At 38.1% G+C, this 18237-nt stretch overlaps 1 long non-coding RNA gene across 3 annotated transcripts; it reads right to left on the bottom strand.

Moving 5' to 3' along the window:
- Positions 1 to 554: 554 nt before the first annotated feature.
- LOC139080588 (uncharacterized) lies at positions 555 to 9020 on the bottom strand. 3 transcript variants are annotated; one of them, XR_011535199.1, is made up of 4 exons: positions 8545 to 9004; positions 7185 to 7343; positions 6360 to 6476; positions 555 to 875 (listed from the first exon to the last, which is right to left on the bottom strand). It is a non-coding gene; the product is annotated as an uncharacterized lncRNA (long non-coding RNA). The 3 variants fall into 3 exon arrangements; XR_011535200.1 differs by having other exon boundaries at positions 555 to 863; XR_011535201.1 differs by lacking the exon at positions 555 to 875 and adding an exon at positions 4868 to 5606 and having other exon boundaries at positions 8545 to 9020.
- Between the last annotated feature and the right edge of the window lie 9217 nt (positions 9021 to 18237).

Raw genomic sequence — 18237 nt, 5'->3', positions numbered from 1 at the left:
CGGGACCACTGAAGCAGAATGAGCGAACGTAACCCCTGCACCACCGGGCCGGCCTCGCTGAACCTTGTTTAACTCAAACATACTTGAAGTTAGAATACATAATTTTAGTTTGAATTTGTAGCCTGGGAAATAAAGATCTCAAAGTTTAGAAAGGAGAAAAAGGAGAAGAAGAGAGAAGTGAGTGGAAAAAGAGAAAGGAGGTGGAGGATGAGGTGGAGGGGAAATTCACTGCCTCTTCCTAAAATGTTGGCCTAACCTTAAGAAACACTTTAAAATTCCTTTTATTTCTAGTCCCTTCCTCTTCTCTGACCTCTTCGCCCATTTTCTCATGCATCCAAGGGACTCACTTGATCTAATCAACACTGTCCTATGGCCACTTCAAGTTCAGCTTCCTAAACCACACAGAACATACAGCTCGAAAAGATAAGGGCTGTTAAAGTCTTAAAACCGGTGACTTTTTTAAAGAGTATTGTAATTTTAAGACAAAATATTAAAGCAGAGTTTTTGGCTAGAGGATGATATCCACAAAGTAAGCAGGCATAGCCCACAAGCCATTTATATATTCATTCATCATTTTGTTTATTCAGTGATCATTTAGGTGCTTCCGCTCTTGAAAGGCACTGTGTCAATTTTGCCAACATTTCCCTTTCTCCTTTCAGTGTCTTGATGCTCCTGTAGAACCTTATGGAGTGTAAGTCATTCCCAGTTTTACTGTTTGCTCTTTCTGCTTATTTGTTTCCAGAACAGCTCATATGTTGGTAAAAGCAGGGGCTCCTTCTGGTAGAAGCAGATGATGAGGTGCAGTGATTCGGACCAAGCGTTCAGAAGGAATCTCCTCTGTTACTCTCCGTTAATGGATGCTCCTGGCAAATTAACTCGGTCAGAAGACATACATAAAAATTTAATTAACTGGTTAATCAGGTGGACAAAGATCAAGCTGGATACTTAAAAACCTTGAAGGAAAAGCAAATTAATTACCTCCTAGCGCTCCCTATCGAAAAACTCCTAATTCCTATAACCAGATTGAGGTCGTCGGGCTCCAATATTTTTGCCACCCAGGAGACAGAGGTCCCTGCTCCCCGTGTGTTTGCAAGAGAATTTTCCTACAAAACAAACTATTGTATATATTTATTTATTAACTAATGATGACTCTATCACTTTTATTAATCAAACACATCTACAACAGCTAATCAGAATTTCTGATAGGCTCTGCAATCAGATCCTACGTAGCCAAAATTGCGAGAAATTACCTTAGTCCCTGTTATAGATTCTTCTTACAAAACTCAATTGCAGTGATTGTAATAGTCTGATATTAGAAAATGTGCATTCATTCAAAGAAATTCAAATTGCACTCAATTTTGAGTAATTATTTGGGGAGTCTTAAAGTCTTACTTTACGATAAATTATTATTTTATTTTAAATGCATAAATTTAATCCATAAATTCAACATCAAAATTTTTTTTTCAGCTGAGAGGAGGAAGAATAGACAAAAAACGTAAAAGGAAAACAGATGTGGCTTTGCAAATTTTCTTCCAGGCTTTCTAATTACGTATTAGACCCTTTTTATGGTTGTGCGGAAAATTCAAGCATGGCAAAAATTGCCTCGTCAGTTGTCTGATTGGAAGAACTAATTTAGACTGAACAGGAATGTGCTGTCTGACAACGAGGCTTGACCCTCTGCAGCATCATATGTCCGTCCACATTTTCTTTGAAGAGTTTCTAAGTAATTTTCAATTTTAACATTTTCCATTCTATAGAAAATGTTATGTTTTTGTCTTATCCAAACATATTTATTCACAGAACTTATATTATTAAGGTTTAGTACAGTTACAAAATTTCAAAATGTAATAGTGTACTATATAAAATACTTACATGAAAATAAGGAGCTTCACATATTAGCATATATGTATTCTGCAAATAGCTTTGAGTGCCTACAAGGTGACAGACATCATTCTGTGTCTACTGTTTGAGTGTCTATTAAGTGTCAGACACTGAGAAAATGATAGCAAATAGGGCAGACATAAATCCGTCCTAGTAGGACTTAAAGAACTGGCTTAATTGCAAAAACTGGCATTGACAATTGAAGTGGTGTGTTTTAGATAGCGTCTTGTAATGACGTTCTTTGTCTACACAACTAAATGTACTAAACCACCATCAATTTCCTTCTTCAGTGAACTATCCAATAACACTGGCTGATTTCATCTCAAAATTATTGAAGAAGATGTAGAAATTTATCTTAACACCAATATTTTTTAAATAAAAATTGTAAATTCTCTTGTCTTAGAGATATAACGCTTATACATAAATAGCTATCAGTAACTGAAACAAATTGCTACAATCAAACCTTAAAATTCAGTTATGAGAAATTTTGAATACAGAATTAAGAATGAAGTTCATCCAAATTAGGGAAATTTCTTAAGAACTTCAATGCATGCAATCTATTCCTTTTTCTGTTTGCCTTTCCATTGATGTGGAATTAAGAGTCCTCATAATTCACCACCTCTTGCTAGGACTGTTTAAATAAATAGTGAGTCAAATTTTTTCAAATATTTTCCTTCTCAGTAGCAATAGTTTTCTCCTCAGTTTTACCACATACTGCCAGCACTCTATCTTCCTAAAAATGCAATTCTATTTTTTGCTAAGAGATATTTGCGGAATTTTCAAAATCTGTAAGAGTAATGACAAAATTTTTATCCTGAATTCAAGGTTTTACACAATAGGAGCACAACCTAACTTTCTACTAATCTCAGAAGTCCCCCTCCTCAGAGATGATGTAGATGACCGGAAACATCCTGGTCTAAAAGTTTGAGAATCTCTGTTCTGTGTTGCTAATTCTTTGTATGAACTCTCCCCTCCTCCCCCTGCGCTCCTTCTGCTCCTGCTCCTCCATCTTTTAATCAGCATCACTATTTCAAGTCAAATCTAATATTCAGCTCCTCGCAGAGAAGAGGTATAAAGCGAGAGTCTTTGGAAGTTTCTTGCTAAGAGATTAGACTCTCACTGGCTTGTCTACCCACTGCCCCTCCTGGTCTTCTCTGAAACAGCTCCAGAAACACCTTGGATTCTGCTGAAATATTATGAAAACTCTTGGCCTAAATAATTTCTTTTTTTTTTTTTTTAAAGATTGGCACCTGAGCTAACAACTGTTGCCAATCTTTTTTTTTTTCTTTCTCTACTTTATCTCCCCAAATCCCCCCGGTACATAACTGTATATCTTAGTTGCAGGTCCTTCTAGTTGTGGCATGTGGGCCACCACCTCACTGTGGCCTGACAAGCAGTGCCATGTCCACGCCCAGGACTCAAACTGGCGAAACCCTGGGCCGCCACAGTGGAGTGCACAAACTTAACCACTCGGCCACGGGGCCAGCCCCTTGAATAATTTCTAATATCACTTGTAACAAAATTTCCTTCCCTCTCTTCCAAAACAAATTTCATTAATGATTCTAGGTCCTTTATTAAATCTATCTTTTTTATTTTTGAGGAAGATTAGCCCTGAGCTAACATCTGCTGCCAACCCTCCTCTTTTTGGCTGAAGAAGACTGGCCCTGAGCTAACATCCATGCCCATCTCCATCTACTTTATATGTGGGACGCCTGCCACAGTATGGCTTGACAAGCGATGTGTAGGTACGCACCTGGGATCTGAACCAGCGAATCTCGGGCTACCAAGGCAGAACATGAAAATTTGACCACTGCGCCACTGGGCCGGCCCCTAAATGTATCTTGAAAGCTATAATCCAAAGGTATTTTCCTTCCCATCAACTAAACACATTCTCTGTCCTGTTTTGGTATGAAGCATTTTCCAAAGTGTATATAGTAAACACCAGATCTTTTAGATATTGAGAGTTGTTAGGGAGCAGGAGAGAGAGAAAGAGAGTATGTTCAATCTATGCTGAAATAAGTTTGGAAACTAATGGCATGAAAAAGATCAACCTGATATCTTTGCTTCAGGACCTCTCAAATATTTTTATTGTGATTAAGATTTTATATGATGAAGATTTAAATAGAATTCTGACTCCATCATGTACCATTGTTCATTTGGCTGCTTCTCATTATCTCAATGCCCTAGACATAATCTTTAAAGAGGATGTTGCTCCTTTTTTATTAACAGAGTGGTGAATATGGGACAAGCTATGCTTTCTTTTAATACTTTCATGCTTTTATCCACAAACTTTATATATATGTGTGGCAGACTAACAAAAATTGGGGGAGATATGTCACAGCAATGTGAGCAATCTAGAATATCATATTAGACATCCCTGCTCTCGTAGCTCAGAAAGCCTGCTCATCTCCAGGAATTATCTCAGTGGATACTAAGAGAGATTAAACTACATTTTTGCTATTCCTCCCACTAAGAATAGAGTCTTATTTCTCCCCCATGGAACCTGGGTTGGTCTTAATGGCTAGATTTATCTAGAGCAAAATGACATTATTCCAGTTCTGGGCCTGACCTTTATAAAAGCTCTGGAAGTTTCTACCTTTTCCCTTCGAGCCCTTAGACTCCATGTAAGAATTCCAACTACCCATGCGGTGAGGACTCCCTCGCCACATGGGAAGGCTTCATGTGGATGCTCAGGTGGCAACTCCAGCTGAACAACTGGCCAACAGAGAGCGTCAGTGGTCAGCCCAGTCTATCCTTCAGATGACTACAGTGCCACCTGCCTTCTGCCTGCAACGCCTTGAGAGATTCCGAGTGAGAAGTCCTAGTGGAGAGCAGTCAAACCAAGAACCATGAGAGACGGCAAATTGTTGTTTTAAGCCACTTAGTTTTAGGTTGGCTTGTTGCATAGCGACAGATAACAGGAACAGCTACTTTCCCCCATTCTCATACCCCCACACTATTATATAATTATATATTAACCAATACCTTTTCAAGCTCTTTCATTTTTATTCAGCTTTTTAGTGGGTATGTCTTTTTATAATCACACAGCTCAGAGAAAGGATCGGCAGTTATTTATGAAGTAGTTCTTTTAGATAAAGAATTCAAGAAATCCAAACATGTGAGAGGCCACGTAGTCCAATCACAGACTCTATAAATTAAAGAACTACAGAGCTACTCCCATATGAGATGAAAAGAGCTGCCGTTGATGCATTTGTAGTCTCACATGTGTAGATTACAGTTGCCCTCAATCATGTCAATTTCAAAAAAAAAGATCTTAGTCATACTTTCACAATGTGAAAAAAGTTTAAAACATGAAATATGAGGATGGTTATGTTGGTACAAAATATTAGAAAGCATTTAAGAAGTCAAGAAGATTTCTAACTCAAAATTATTTACCAGTGTTTTTAATAAGCAACTGATAGACGGGGCTGTGGTTCTGGACCGGGAAGAGAATCCAGGCTGGCGAAGTGGTGAGAGCACCAAACTTTAACCATTAGGCCATCAGGGCCCACTCAAGGGATTCTTAATACACGTTTCATGAATCACTCACGAGGTCTTTGGATGGACTTTAAATGTTAATCCATAAAATTCTGTGCTTATGTGTATTATCTGGGTAGAGGATCCATGTCTTTCATCAGATTCTCAGAGGAAAGGGTAAACCTGGCTGCTTTTCAAATTATAACTCAGATTTAGTTCAAAGAGACTCACTCTGTAGCAAAAGTGACCTAAAAGAAAACAAGAGAAAACTAGAGACTATATTGGAATAGATGATGGAACAGCTTGATTTCTGTTTAAACCTCATCTTTCCTTCTAGAATCCTTCATGTTAAAGAAACCTCTTCCCAGGACAGGCTATACCACCCTGATGTACCACCCCACCTTAACTTTACTTCCCACCATTCGGTTAGCCTAGACTATTTATTGCCTATTTAGCTCTGGGTTGTGTAACACATGAGACTCAGAGGAAAAGCTCCATATTTTCTATCATATTTTATAAACTATAATGTTGACCGGTTGAAAGATAAAAATCAATTCAGTCTAAGAGTCATGAATCTATATGTGACATAGAGTGGCCTATATGGTACATTCAGTCAAAAATGGCATGTATGATGCTCATGTTGTGGGTTTGAAGCTAAAGATGGACTTCTGATTTCACTCTTCTTTACAGATTCTAACGAGCGAGGAATGATTAATCACAAACCATCATTATTTTCAATCTAGACACCCTAGAGCCTCCTTCAGTGACCCAGAATACCAACCTCTACCTAAGTTAGAGAAAATATGACAAACACAAGGAAGGACTATTAGATTTAGGCATCTTTGGGGACCCTGCCAAGTGAGAAGAAAATACACCTGAGATATTATTTGACTATAGATTGTATCTAACCCAGGGCAGGGAGCTGACTTTCTTCAGGTGCATAATTCTAGAGAATATCCCAGTCCATTGAAGGAAAGGGAAGAATAATTGATAACACTCACCATCTAGTCTATTATGAATGTAGATTCAGACAGTGGAAGAGGGAATGTGTCTTTCTTCCATTTATTCAATTCTTTGCTTTCAATCCAAGGACCCAATATGGGGGTGCCTCAGGGCATCTTTCAGGGAAGACAAAATAAAAGATATTGTGTTATTTTCCACAAGAAGAAATGGATTCAAATTATTACAAAAGTCAAGAGAACAAGAAGACAAGTCACAGACTAGGAGAAAATATTTGCAAAAGATACATCTGATCAAGGACAATTATCCATAATATGCAAAGAACTCTTAAAACTCAACAATAATAAACATACAACACAATTAAAAATAGGAAAAGACCTTAACAGATACCTTAGCAAAACAAAGATACAGGTGGCTAATAAACATATGAAAAGATGCTCCACATCATGTGTCATCAAGGAAATGCACATTAAAAGAACTCTACAGACCTATTAAAATGGCCAAAATCCAGAACTCTTGATAATATCAAATGCTGGTGAGGATATGGAGCAACATGGTATCATACAGAAAATATTCTCCGTATGATACCATAATGATGGATACACATCACAACACTCTTGTCCAAACTCATAGAATGTACAACTCCAAGAGTGAACTGTAATGTAAACCATAGACTTTGGATGATAATGATGTATCAATGTAGGCTCATCAATTGTAAAAAATGTACCACTCTGGTGGGGGGTGTCTCATTCATTTCCTGAGGGAATGCAAAATGGGACAGCCACTTTGGAAGACAATTTGCCAATTTCTTAAAACTAAATATACTTTTACTATATGATCCAACAATTACGCTTCTTGGTACTTACCCAAAGAAAATGAAAGTTTATGTCCACCATGAAAACCTGCTCATGGATGTTTATCACAGCTTTATTCATAACCACCAAAACTTGGAAGCAACCAAGATGCCTTTCAGTAAATGGATTAATAAACTGTGTCTCATCCAGACAATGGAACATTATTCAGCACTAAAAACGAAATGAGGTATTAAGCCATGAAAAGACATAGAGTTATCTTAAATGCATATTACAAAGTGAAAGAAGCCAATCTGAAAAGCATACATACTGTGTGATTCCAACTCTATAACACTCTGGAAAAGACAAAGGTATGAAGATCAGTGGTTGCCAGTGGGTGGGGGTGGGGGGTGGGTAAATAGATGGAGCACAGAGGATTTTTAAAGCAATGAAAATACTCTCCATACGATACCATAATGATGGATACATGTCACAACACTTTTGTCCAAACTCGTGGAATGTACATTACCAAGAGTGAACTGTAGTGTAAACTACAGACATTGGATGATATTGATGTATCGCTGTAGGCTCATCAATTGTAACAAGTGTACCACTCTGGCGGAGGATGTCAATAATGGTGGAGGCTACACATATGTGAGGAAGGGGGCATGTGGGAAATCTCTGAACCTTCCCTTCACTTTTGCTGTGAACCTAAAGCTGTTCTAAAAAACAGTCTTAAGAAAAATCACATGGTATACGTTAAATACATACAATTTCTATTTGTCAATTATACCTCAATAAAGCTGGAAAAATTATCACAAAAGTTTAACTGCAAAAAACTTCACGACTAAAATAATTTTTATGCTAAAAATGTGTCCAAAAGTCATGATAGATGTTGTGGTTAAGAGTATTATTTCTGAAAAGAAAACTGATACCCATTTGTTGGGAATTTTGTAGACATTATTGTATACACATTGAGCAGGCAATAAATATTTCCTTTTACTTTATATTAATCCTGGGAGGGTCTGCATGTGTGTGTGTGTACTCACATAAATATTCAACTATATTTAACTTATCCATAAAGAACATGAACACATTAAGTAATTAACGCTTGTCAGTTACTTTGAGTGAATACCATTTTAGTCAAATGCCGTATCTGAGGAAATTAATAATAATCATCAAGATAATGGGCTGTCCAATTATATAGGTTATTTGCTAACAGTTTTAAAGCATACCATATGTTTGCCCAGAATGCAGATATCGAATTTTTCCTTAAAAAGAAAGACAAGCATTCATCAATTTAAAAGAAAACATTTTTAAATGTGAGAGACATACTGATTTATATAACGATTCTAAAATTGTCTAATACCTACTGCACAGTCAATCAAGCTGCAGTCAATATGCTAAAGAGTAAATGAAGAGCCAATTTCCTTACATTTCTTCAGTCAGTTCTCTCAGAATTGAAAAACCTTCCACTTCACTCCCACTCAGGAAAGTCAGCTTATATCCAAGATGACCTGCTTCTTCATAACTTCTTCCATGTCTTCTATTAGGCTGCTATAACTGTGGGAAATTTCCTGATCATAAAACTCATTTTACTTCCATAATAATTCAGAATGGTTCTGAAATATCACTGGGAGAAAGGAGTTAAAGGAACAGGCCAGCAATCCATTCCCTCCCCTGTAGGAGATGGAATGACCCTGGGAAGGGGGCAAGGCAGACGACACAGTTAATTTCCTTGTCAACCAGATTTTCTCAAGTAAGGAAACTAATAAGATTTGCTGGGAGAAAGATTCATTATCTCTAAAATGCCCTTGGAAAGATGGCTTTGGCTAAGGATTACCCAGAGTAAATAAAAGCCTGGGTCAGTGATGCATGGCTCCCTGGAGCTTGACAGCTAAGCTGTGCGACTCTGGGCTATAAAGGAGTAGAGCTGAAAGGCTCACCACAGTAAGGGGAACCCCACAAATTGCACCCACAGACCTCATTTACTCTGAACCGAAAAGACATGCCCGATGGGGGAAAACAGGACCCTATAAGCTGTCCTTGACATCACAGAGCTCTCTCTGCTTCATGTGTTCACTGACTGCCTATAACCTTGACATCATCTAGTCAAGTCTAATACTGGGTGAGATCTCTGAGTTGAAGACTCCAGTACAACTGGTTTTCTTTTTCTTCTAAATTGTCTACTGCAAAAGCCCATATGACCAATGTTTATATACAAAATTTCTCCTCCTATTTTTATAAGTACATGTAACTATGTTATGTTCATACGTGTTTTCTTCAACTCTTTTTCTTATAAACTTTTTCTTATAAACTCTGTAGGATGCATAAGCTGAGATCAACATATATTTCTCCAAAACTCCTCTAACAGACACTTCTGTTCTGGCAGAGAGCCATGGATTAAAACCCTGGGCAAGATAGATGTTAGATAAGCAATACTTGTGATATTAACAACACAAGTAACACTGGAAGGTGTTTCAACACTGTCCCTAGTGCCCCAGGTTCTTAATAACAGTCACTGATTCTAGTTTCTCCTGTTTTCATTATAAGCTTCCCACTGTGAATCACAGCTCTGAGTATCTGACTTCCCATCTTAAAATATTTAGTGGCTCACCGCTGCTTACAGCGTAAAGCCTAAACTTCTGATTACAGCCACAAAGTCTTTAACACCATGATCTCAGATATCTGAAAGGAGGATGTCATTAGCCCTCCCTTAGAGCTTAACAATGTTGCACCAAACTATTTAGTGTTCCAAACACTATACTCAGTTAAGGCTGATTTCAAATGTGGCTTCATATTGACATATTGTCATAACCAATGCCAGAGCATTTAGTTGTAAAGGTTGTGTACAACACAAGGGCGCCATATTTAAAGATGATGCTATATATTCATAAACACCAAGGTAAATGTCTTGTTCTGACAATGTGAGTTATGTTATGACAATTTTCTAAAAGATGAAAGCAAACTTCTTGAGGAAGGATGACCTTTTTCTCCATCACATTTCAGAGTTGATGGTAGCTCACATGGCAACAGTTGCCAGACCTTTCAGATCAAGGATCTACAACTATCTGGATCTCTGCTACTTCTCTTGGATCTGATTACTCAACTGAAGTTTCAAATGGACTCAGCTCAACTTTTCAAGCTGCATTATTTATATTCTACATCCCTATGCAGCGCCATTGTTGGTTAAATCAGCTGTTGACTAAAGGAGTCTACTGACCACTCAGACAGAAGTCTAGGCAGGGATTTCCGAGAGGGAGATGTGGGTAGAGACAATTAGCCAAAAAACACTATAGACACTTATGCTGTGATATCCTTTGCTCATGTTCCGTTCTGTCTACAATAACTTTAATTCACTGAATAATAGTGGCAAGGGTAGCCCTTCTGTCCTCAGACTTTCATCACTCTTTGTGATCACAATCTCAGAATATGAGACAACTGCTTTCTCTTAATGTATATTTCTTTGAAAATGAAGTGACTCTGGTCAGAACAGATCATATCCTTATATCTCTATTTGGAAATATCAAACCATCTTAATTAACAACCCATTGGAATCATATGAAATGGAGGAAATGCTTTTTCTGAAGAGATATGGTGGAGATCAGAAAGAAAAAACTTAGTGGATGCCTTCTGTGATTTCATCCCTTGACTTCCCATCAGCCACAAATAGCCTTTCCAGCCATGCAAAAACTCCCAGAATGATGAAATGCAAGTACTCCATTAATAAACAACTCTCACTTGTCCTTTCCTCCTGAGGGTGACTAACTGAAGTCTTAACCAGTTAGTGCATTGGTCTCTGGGTGATGGGCAGTCTTTCCCGTCATGTCCGGATATGGCCTCAAGGTCAGGCAGTCCAAGGCTAAATAACATATTTAACCACCACAACACACCGAGTATACACTCATGGAGATAAAACATTATAACCATCCCTTAAACCTCCCATTAGGAAGGGAAAGAAAAAGAACATATAGTCAGGCTGCTATGTCTGCAGGTTCCGCATCCGCGGATTCAACCAACCAGGAATGGAAAGGCCTACGATGGTTGCGTCTGTACTGAAAATGTACAACTTTTTTTTTCTCGTCACTATTCCCTGAACAATACAATATAGCAACTATTTACATAGCATTTATATTGTATTAGGTATTATAAGTACTCTAGATATGATTTAAAGTCTGTGGGAGGATGTGTGTAGGTTATATGCAAATATTACATCATTTGATATAAGGGACTTGAGCATCAATGGATTTTGGTACCCTCTGTGATACCAAATCCCCCCCAAAGGATGACTGTATAAGGCATCTACCATACTTCCAGGACTCACTGCCAAAGCTGTGAAATGAGTTCTTTGGCCAACCAATCTCAACGACCCTGCTTCTTTTCACTGGAAAATTCACCCTTTTTTTGCCCTTCTTATTCACATGTAGAAAGAAAATTGGACAGCTAATTTGTTTTAGGATCCTGCTTTCTACAAGGTCGATTTCAAACCTTGGGGGGTAAACAATCATACAAACATTTTCTCATTTAGCTTGTGGTTTTCTTGGTAACAAAATATCTCTCAAAATTGCAGTAGGATGCTGGCAAATTTGCATTGTTTCTACTGCCCAACCATGTAATCAAAGCTAGAGATCTTTGTAAGTCAGAGCTGATTAATCTGGATCTGGCAGTCCCGCCTTCTAGCCACAGGCTTTGGTGCTTTGCCCACAACCTTGATCTTTATTTTACTAACCTCCCACCAGACCTCTGCCTTCAAATTAATGGCTAAGATATGAACTAAGTGTATTCTGCCCTTCACCACAAGGCTAAATCCTAGTGGGTGACTCTGCCATGTGAGTGGTAATTAATTTGATCATAAAGAGAACACAGTATGGGAAGTTTTCACAGAAGACTAGAGGATCCAGTTTCCTCCATTTTCCAATGGCATCCCTGAATGTTGTTCCTACACCCCACCTTGCCAAGGGCACAGCATCCAGCTAGTGCAGTCTCCCACTATGCATGGTTCCCTAACTCTCTGTCATCCTGGATTCCTGGCCACAGCAAACTGAATCCTTCTCTTCCCTCTCTTCTGTCAGTTGGGCGAGTCAAGACCAAAGCTTCGATCTCTTTTCCCCTGATATTTTATTACAGGCTACAAGCATTAGGCAAGATATCCCTACTTCCTAATGTTACTCAAGCAAATATCCATTTCCAGACGTACTATAGGTATCAGTCTAATCAGTTGCTTTGCTCCTTATAAAAAAAATTAACCTCCCAGTTTGAAGGAAAGATACCTCCCCTGCCATCCACTCTGCCTTGACTCAACTTGATTCCACATCTTGAGGTCTTTCAATTACGAAATTTCTTCTCACTACCAATTTTTCTGTTTTTCAACACACTTTCTTTGTAAGTGTCAGAAAACCAACTCAAACTAGTTTTAGCAAAAACAGTGAATTTATGAATTCATATAAGTTGAAGATAAAGAAAGGGATCTGGCTTCAGGCCCAACTGACCACATTTAAGCAGGAACCCACACATCTCCCACTAGCTATGCTCTTCCCTGCACTTCTCCTTCTCCCCCTAAACTTACCTCTGCTTTCCCCTGTGTTGGCTTCATTTTCAGGCAGACTCTCTTGCTGAAGAATAACGAAAACTTTGCACTGAATTTAGGTTCACAAATTGCCAGAAGCATATTTTAAACAAACCACTGCAGTCAGTTGAGAGAGATGGTTGAAACTGATTATCAAAAACACTGAGCTTTCTTACAGGACTGGGAACAACGGAACCACAGTGAGACAGAAACAAAGAAAAGAAAAATAACCTGTGGGTCCTTTTACATCTTAAATGATTAACAACGAAAGTTTTTTGCGAATTGTTGAGAATTCTTGATGTGGATCACGGCTGCCCCAGGGAGAGAAGCCCAAGGCATCCTAGTCTATATGCCGATCTATATGACCAGATTCATATCTAAAGTTATATGAGCACACAATAACCATACCCCACCTGCACTGATACCATTTTAATGACTTTTTACATCATCTTCCCTTTGTCTAGTAGAAAATGTCACGTACGCATGCCTTATAAATTTAGCCCTAACCCTCAACACATGGCAGCCCTTCACTGCCCGTGGGTACTGTCCCCATGCTATTCTCTGAATAAAGGAGCGCTACTCCCAGACCTTGACAGTCCAAGAAATCTTTCTTTTGACTCTGGCTCACCGAGCCTGCATCAATTCTCAAATTGTTCTTAGTTTATGACAAGATTTCAAATATATTAAAACTTACTCTAACATAGTATACAGGATATACATACTAAAAAAATAAAAAGAAGGATCTCTAGGGCAAATCTTTCTTCTATAGATTTTCAGGATATTTAGACAGAAACATCATCAGCAACAACAAGCAGCACTGACAGGAAAAGAATAAGAAAAAGTAAGATTATGTAATAAAATACCATTTATGTCAGAAAGTTATAATAGCACAAAGAGGTACAAATTTAGCACATTAGAATGGTCTTTTGTGGACATTTCTATAGATGGAGGAGTTGACCTTACAAAGAGGAAGACAATGAATGTCCTTCTCTGAGACAGGAGGAAAAGGGCAAGAGTGAATGAAAAATTGTGAGGAAATAAAAAATCATCTGAGGTATGCATTTCAATATCTGGGTACTGGAGGAAAACGGAACACGTTTCCAATGACTGCTGTAGCAAACTAACATTGGAAGATGAGAGATGTAATCATTGAATGGTCCTGAAGAAATCAGTCAAGGTAAGAAAGAACACATTTGGTGTGCACTTAGCAATTGACAATAATCACAGTTTAGACATCTTCAGAGAATACAACATTATCACAGGAAAGAAAAAAAAGTAGAGTTAATGAATCAGTATATTCATGAGTTCTTTATTCCTAGCAAATTTTGCCAGGCTGAAAACAAGAACTGAAAATGTTGACAGTGGGATTTACCCAGAATTGAATATTTGCAATATTTCAAAAAAAGAAATAAGAGTAAGACTATTTGTGAGAATTTATGTGACCATGAATTAGTTAGGAAGGAATGCTTCCTTCCCAACGCTAACATCTCCTTTCACATCGGGAATTTCATTAGCAAAACATCCCTAGCCTTCCTCTGCTCCACTGCTCCTCTTCAGAGAGAGAGGAATAAATTAGTATGATTCTCTTCCAGCCCCCTTCTCTCTCTTTTTTGGGGGATGTGGCTACCTGTCTATAGGGCTTTGTGTTCTCTGCTTTGCTCTTCCATGCTGTGAGAATTACTAAAGCATGAATTCCCCTTCTGGAAAAAGTGGATGGAGGAAGGAAGGGAGATTCTGAAATTTGTGAAAGCAGCAATTCCAGTTCAGGAAAGTGATAAGATTTGGTGCACTGAAAATGGTAATTATAAGATGGACATTTAGGGAGCAAAATAATGAGAATAAGGTATCTAGCAAAGCTGTCAATGCAAATAACCCATAATCAATCTATAAATCAAAATTGGGGTGAGTTTATTATGAACCAGATCTGAGGACTAGTCTGGGCCCTCCTTCTCTAAGAAAGGAAGAGCAGCAAAGAAGTGGAGTGTACAGAGTGGTTATAAACTCTCTTGGGACAAAGAGCATACATCACACATGACAGGAATGTCCCTTTTACCATAGTCACAAGATTGCTTTGCTGGCAAAGCAGATTGGTGAACACAGTGTCGACACAAATAACCCATAACCAATCTATAAATCAAAATTGGGGTGAGTTTATTCTGAGCTGAAATGTGAGGACCATGGCCCAGGAGAGTCCTTCCACAAAGGAACGGAGCACTCCAAAGAAGTTGGGGTGTACAGGGTGGTTATATACCCCCAAGGAGGATGTTTCACATATGATTGAAATGTCCCTCTTACAATAGTCACATGATTGCTCTGTTGGCACAATGTTTGACAGACACAGCAAGTAGTGGGTCTGCTGTCTCGAGCTGGGTGGTTACAGGTGAGCTGGGTGGTCAAAGGCGAGCGCAGCAATCAGTTCCTAGCCTAAGAAAAGATGCTTAATCTTTAAGGAAATGCCAACATGGGGGAAGGGAAGTTGCACCCTTATTTCAAGGGCCTTTGTTCTTGCCATAGGAAATGTCTAAAGCAGATATACAATGCATGGTCAATGGCCATGTCAGGCCCTTTTGGAAAAAACAAAGTTAGGCCGAATTAGATTTACACCAAATGGCTTCCTCATATACTCCAGTGTATCCTATTGCTTGCCATCTCTATTTGTCAACAGCAGGTTGGGTGGTCACAAGGTGAGTGGCCACAAGGTGAGCACAGTAGGTCAGTAATTAATCCTTAGTTTAAGGAGAAGTACTTATCCTTAAGGACAAGCTAATATGGGGGAAGCTACAGCCCTGTCTTTAAGGGCATCATTCTTGTCTTTGGGACATAGCAAATACTTAAAGCAGATGTACAATGCATGCTCAACAGGTCATGTCAGTCCCTTTTGGAAAAACCAGTTCTGGCCGAATTAGTTTTAAACCAAATGGCTTCCTCATATACTCCAATATATCCTCTTGCTTTTCATTTATTTACCAAAAGCTTGAAGAAGAAGCTTTGGGTGTTGGAGACATTGTATTAACTCAGGTCATGTGAGAAGTTTACAGAGGCCTGTATTTCTGCAATGTGACTGTATTTTTGTGGTTACGAGTTTAACAGCTGAGTCTTAATTGAATATCTAGGCCACATGGAAGATCGCGTTTTCCCAAGGTTAACAGTCCTTGTATATGTCTAGCCCATCCTTGAGCTAGTGAGGATGAGTCTCAGAAAACACTCGCAGTCCTCTGTAAAGTCTGGGGTCGTCTGAGATGAGCCCGGTGCCGGCTTTCAGGAAAGACACAAGCCTTACGTTTAGAGCTGATATAGTTTGACCTTGATCTTGATAGGGCAGTGTGCCATTGTGATTTATAATAAGAAATATATATTTGGTCTTTGTCCCTGTTTCTGGCACAGAGCTCCTAAAACCCTTGAAATTTCTTAACTGATGACAGCGATAGAGGTGTCTTTTGTTATGTTAATGAGGCAGCTTAATAATGCCTATGCAATGAAGCCTCCATAAAAAAACAAAAGTAACATGCATTTAAGTTTTCTCCATGTTTTTTCATGGCTTGGTAGTTCATTCCTTTTTAGCACTGAATAATATCCCATTGTCTAGATGCACCATGGTTTATTTACCCATTCACCTACATCTTGTTTGCTTCCAAGTTTTGGAAATTAGGAATTAAGCTGCTATAAACATCCACATGCAGGGTTTTGCATTCTATTTTTTTTTTTAATTAAAGTGACTAGCTGGAAATGCAAAGAGTCTAGAATAGCCAAACAATTTTGAAAAAGATGCATGAAGTAGAAGACACATTATCTGATTTCACAATTTACTCAAAGGGCCTAGTAATCAAGACAATACAGAATTGGCATAAAGGTAGACAGATAGATCAATGGAACCAAATAAAGAGTCCAGAAATAAATTAACACATATAAGATTAATTGATTGTCAACAAAAGTGCCAATGGAATTCAACAGGGAAAAGATAGTCTTTTCAAAAAATGATTCTACAGCCATTGGAAATTGACATGTTAAGGAAGAGAAAGCATAAGCCCGAACCCTTACCTCACACCACACACACACACAAATAACTTGCAATGGATCATAGACTTATATTTAAGTTCAAAACTATAAAACTTCTCAAAGAAAAATATGAAATAACCCTTGTGACTTTAGGTTAGGAAAAGATTTCTTGAATATAACACAAAAAGCATAATCCCTAAAACTTAAAATAAAGATAAACCAGACTTCATAAAAATTTAAATCTCTTGATCTTCAAGAAAACATCCTTAAGAAAACAAAAAGATAAGCCACAGGAAAGCAGAAAATATTTACAAAACATGTTTTGATAAAAGACTTGTATCCAGAATATGTAATAAACTCTTAAAACAATCATCACCATAAGAAGACAAACATTCTAAAAAAAAAAGGACAAAAATGTTTAACTAGACACTTCATCTAATAAAATACACAAATGCAAATACACATGTGAAGAGAACCTCAATAATATTATTCATTATGAAAATGACACTTCAAACCACAGAGTGATACCTCTACACACTATTATATTGCTAAAATAGAAATGACTTTCAACCCCAGGCATTGGTGAGGATGTAGGGAAATTGGAACCTTCATATATTGTTAGCAAAGATGTAAAATGTTACAGCTACTTTGGAAAAACAGTTTTCAGCTTCTCAAAAACTTGTAAGACCCAACAATTCTACTCCTTGGCGGGTTAGGAAAACACGTCCACACAAAGATTCGTACTTAAATATTGAGAGCGGTGTTATTTAAAATAGCCCAAAAGTGGAACGAATCTAAATGTTCATCAACTCGCATATGGATAAACTAAATATGGTGTGTCCATATGATGGAATATTACTCAACAATGCAAAAGGATGAACTAATGATACATGCAGCAATATAAATAAACCTCAAAAACATTATGCTAAGTGACAGAGATTACGAAAAAGGGAAATCACAAGGTTTTAAATAGTGGGTGGTAAAGAAATGTATTTAGTGACAATAGCAGCTGCCACATCAAATATCTAAGCTTTGCAAGAAGACCGCAGTATTTTAATGCCACTCTCTGATAGAATGACAATCTGTGGTATTTGCTTACCACTATCACCCCGTGTATGATAAATTTTCCCCAAGCAGGGCCAAATTTAACTGGTTTATGGGAGATTTCTGCTAATTAATATATTTTCTTGCGGTGATTTCTGAATGTCTGACTTCACTGACTAACATTTGATGAAGTGGATACCTAGAAGAACTTAGTCTCTCCTCCACTCCTTCCCTCCACTACCGCTGCGTTTCTGCTGTGGTCAATGGAAAAACAAAGTACTGGGTTAAACGAATGCAATTTTAATGGGGAATTTTCTCCAGGGACTGGAGACCACTTTGTTTCCTAAATTTGTTGGCTGGTGAGGGGGTGGCAAGGTTATTGGTGATAATCTTGTATGTCCTTCTAACTCTTTGGATGTTCTTGGAAATGAAACACGTAAGAGATTTCACATGGATATACATCTTCTGAAGTCCTGAAAGAATTGTGACTATTTCCATGGAAGACAGCCCATGTGTGGAGTT

Source organism: Equus przewalskii, chromosome 31, assembly GCF_037783145.1.
Source record: "Equus przewalskii isolate Varuska chromosome 31, EquPr2, whole genome shotgun sequence".
NCBI classification, from domain to species: domain Eukaryota; kingdom Metazoa; phylum Chordata; class Mammalia; order Perissodactyla; family Equidae; genus Equus; species Equus przewalskii.
Note: the sequence above shows the minus strand (reverse complement) of the source record. Positions and strands in the feature narration are given on the sequence as shown.